This window comes from Temnothorax longispinosus, chromosome 1, assembly GCF_030848805.1.
Source record: "Temnothorax longispinosus isolate EJ_2023e chromosome 1, Tlon_JGU_v1, whole genome shotgun sequence".
NCBI classification, from domain to species: Eukaryota; Metazoa; Arthropoda; class Insecta; order Hymenoptera; family Formicidae; genus Temnothorax; species Temnothorax longispinosus.
Window position 1 is genome coordinate 2,753,026 of NC_092358.1, and position 4,482 is coordinate 2,757,507.

Genomic DNA, 4,482 nt, shown 5'->3' on the forward strand with positions numbered 1-4,482 from the left:
TATTGTTCTTTTCTTATTCCTCTTATCAATTTTGAAAAAGATTTAGGAAGAATTAGAAACATTGAAGAGATACATCGAAGGGAGAAAGAGAAGCAGAAAACAATGGGTGGAGAAAGCAAAAAAGGTGATGTAACGGAATGTAGAGAAGACGTGGAGGAAGTAGAGAAGAAGAGAAACGCGCTGGAAGCTCGCGAGAGGGAAGCGAGAGAACAACGAGAGAGGAGAAAGGGGAATGGAAATGCCGCGAGAGCACGGAGAGACGTACGAGAGTGAGGCAGCTTTGCGGGCATTAAGGGATATTTCCCAGGTGGCCGTGTCTCCCACTGCGTCAACCGGCTTCCGCCCCTCGGTTGCGGAGCACAGCGGCAACGGCAAGCAAGAACCACGTCGAGGGCTGTCGAGTTTACGGCGTTGGCGTCACCGTTCGCGGCGATGCTGTACCTCTCTCTCTCTCTCTCTCTCTCTCTCTCTCTCTCTCTCTCTCTCTCTCTTCGTATCACCTGGCTCGGTCAGCGAGGGGCCGAGAAGCTCCATTCCGGTATCACTGGATGCGAAATCGACATGCGACTGAGGTTAATGGGAAATTTAGAATGGGGGCGGAAGAGGAGGGGGTACATACCGCGTCGAACGTCTCGAGCGCGGTCCCTTCCGAGAAAACGCTCCGCGACACTAAGCACTCACTCACCCGCGTGTGAAACAGAAACTTTCGAAATGCACTGTGCGCAATGGCGCATACGTTACTCCCACGCGAGATTCACTTTCGGCGAGCAACGAGGCGCGGATTCGTCGATTCGCTCGCATTAAGGCCGCGGTTCTACAATCAGTCGAATGTCGGAACGCAGCCGATGGTTTAATGAGAAAAATTCGTTTTTAAAAAAGATAATTCTCTTATTGGATCATCGACTTCGAGGATGCAACGTGTGAAATTCGACTAAGTCCACATAAAAAGTTCCAAAATAATATTTTTAAAGAGAAAACTTTAAACTTTCAGAATATCTTGAAAAATATTTTTTTCAACTCTATATATGCGTAATTAAAGTTATTCAATTTAGAAATTAGGAAAGTTTTAAATCTTAACTTTAGAATTACTTTCTAAAAACACATATTCTTTATCTTACAACATATTATACCCATAATGAAGAAGTTTGATGCAATTCCTTGTTACAATTGGGGACTAACTTTAGTCGATTGTCTCATTATTCAACAAATAATAACCCTAACTGCGATATAGGTATATAGAGATGGAAACCTAGTTAAGCGCAATTATCGCGAAACGACATTACGCGAATGATTAGAATGGTTAATAGCGACGGTAATGCGGTCGAATGACGTTGTCCCACCATCTCCTGTCCAACCAGTCCAACCGCGTGCTTACAACGAAAAGTGTTCTCGCGCACGGGAAATGGGATGGTGGCTTACGCCGTCGCGCAGTTAATACGGTTCTTATCTTAAAACGGAGATCAAATTACGGCGATCTGAGTGTCCCAAGGAGCCATTACAATCGGGACACGCCGTAATGGACGGAAAACGGCGGCGTTATCTTCGGCTCGATTAGAAGGAAAGAGAGATATGATTCACAGAGACCGTATACATGGTGTCCGGATATCGCGTATCTTCTCGTAAATGCAACTGATTGTAAGAATAAGTATCATTTTGTTACAGTATTAAAACACAAGTAACTTCTGATGTTCTGATCTATATAAGTCAATTGAAGGAATTTTTTAAAAATTGTTTTCACGCTGTAGTTACAATTCATTAAAGAAGAACCATACATATTTCACTAAAATATTATTTTCTTTAATAATTTTCAATTAATCTTTTTTTTTAAAACTAGAAAGCTTTTTTCCAACAGAATTTAAATTCGCAGCATTCTTTTTACATACACAAAAAAACGGAGAAATTTTTGTCATGTTTTGCGAGTAAAATATTTGTGTCGCCGCCAAAGAATGTGTAATCGAGGGCAAATTCGCTGTGCGAGGGACACCACGTATACTTCGCTTAGATATAATTCAGAGAATTGGGATGTGGCGGCTGATATATGCTACTCGTAATTGCCGGGAAGCCGTTTTTCGCGACAGATATACCGCGGTCTGTCCGGGCCCGTTATCGGAAGCGGAGCGAATTATTTAGTCAGGAAAGTACTGAAGCCGATGTCGCGAAGTTGCATCATCTCCCACCGTCATCTCCGTTTCTGGAGGCCGACTCGTATCTCCGGGGAATCATAATTCCAACGATATCTCTCTCGGATCGTGGTCGTCCGCCGCGACGCGACGCGCGAACTTACTTTTCCGACTTGCAACGCTATCACGGAGGGGCCCTTATTCCGCCACCCCCCTTGTTCGCCACTTTTAGATGAAACTTACGCTCACATGCAGCTCGGAATATATATTTTACACTTCTATGCAAGAAACCATCCAAAACTGCCTGAAACCTTTTCCAGAATTGAGTTCTTCGTTTGACATCGAGAACTCATAAACCGCAACACGTCCTAAACTTTCTTAGTTAATCGCGTTAATTTTAGAACAAATCGACGAATAAATTTTAAAGCAAATAAATATGTAACGCGAAAGCCTTATTTATTTTAACAACAATCAGGTCTTTATCCGACTACAGGTTCCCTAAGCGCCCCTATATTATACGCTGTCAAGTCGCATATTCAATGATGAATATGGATGTCATATTTTATCATGCAAAAGTGTCAACTTTCATTGGTATGTTAACCGTATGCATGATAAATTCGTCCCTTTACGCATTGGACGCGTGACTCGCTGTTACGACAGACGAAAGGCGGACGAAGTTTTCCACCCTCCGGTGGACGAAGTTTCGAAAATGGTTTTTCCTGCAACTCTGAATTGACGTAATAGAAACTTCGGAACACTGCGAAGTCTCATAAGTCTCACGTATTTTCATACTTCGCGCGTCGACCGACCAGAGCGCGTTACAACCTTACAACTTACTTTTCTACCCGGCAATGCATTATGCTTACTAGCGCGACCGATCTCGTGTCACATCCGGAGCCCCGCACGCAAAGATCCACCTTCTAGCGAATATTAAACATAAATTACAAGCCGCGGAAAGGAAAACGAGTTTTGGACTGACGAGCAAGAAGCACGATGCTTCAAACGCAAAAATAATAACTAATTCGCCCATATCTCTCGCGAGATCCTACGTCGATTTTTTTGAATTAAAATCTCCATGAAATTAAATAAAGAATAAAGTTTCGCTGTTTATTTATATTTTCAAAGACAGATTTACAAGAATCCTTAGATATGAGATATTCAATGACTTTTAACTTAAGAAGCATTAATGCGGAGTAAATTTGAACCGCATCCTTTTCGATTCAGCCGCGCCAGTATTCCGCGGATGCCTCTGTGGCCACCCCATACATCACGGGGTTAACGACCGAATACGGAGAATTATAATTGTAACGCGACGCATTCTCGCATGGCGGTTATACGAGTGGGCCTCCCGAATGCGCGCGTTAATTATATTTATCATTCGCAGGCCGCGCGCGCAGTTGACGCAGAATTCCGTGCTGCGCATTAAATAATAGTCGTAACGGTGCCAAATGTCAGATGTACTTCCGGCCGATAACAATTTCATCGCGTACGCGCTACGTATCGCCGGACGGCCCCCGCCCGACGGATCGTATTACGAAATTACTTTTTGGCGTGTACACGACGTTATTACAATGCCACCGCGGCCGTGGAATGACATCGTTCATTCTCGCAATCAACGCGCGCGAACCGTAAACAGCTGCCGACGAAAACGGCGAAAAACGAGCCGACCGAATGATCGATCTCCGATTTCCGCCGGAAATACGCTCCCGAGCGATCCGACGAGCTTGATTCGGAGCGGTATCAGCTTACCGGAAGGAAATCGACCGTACTGCATATTTCGTTCTATAATTTTTTCTAATTTTTTTTAACGCTCGAAAATCCGTCGATCGCATAACTATAGAAACAAATGTTTCGATGGATCGAAAAATTGGCAAATGATTTTGAAGTGATTTGTACGGTAAAGTTTAATCCCTGCTGTTGAAAAAAAAATGTAGAGAAATAAATATATCCATTGAATTCTAACTTCATGCTCTTTTAAATACCAATGCAATTTACACGAAATCTAAATATATAACAGCAAAAATAAAAAATAGATTCAACAAAGTAAAAATAAATTTGAAATAATTTATTAATAGAGTTTTTATTCTACGCTTGAAATAAATGGATCGTTACATTTATTAAGCAAGAGAAAATGTATGCGCTCACAAAGGATGTAATATATTTTTTTATTCAAAGTATTCAATCTTAACTTTCTAATCAAATTTGATAAGTTTAAAATTCATTTTTGCTTAATTAAAGTTTAGAATTGCTTTTCAAGCTGTAAGATCTAGAAAAGAAAGGACTTTTGCAAACTAAATTTCTAGGATGCAGTTAAATGCAGAAATTCATAGGAAGATCGGAGTTTGAGTGTAAAAACATTCAT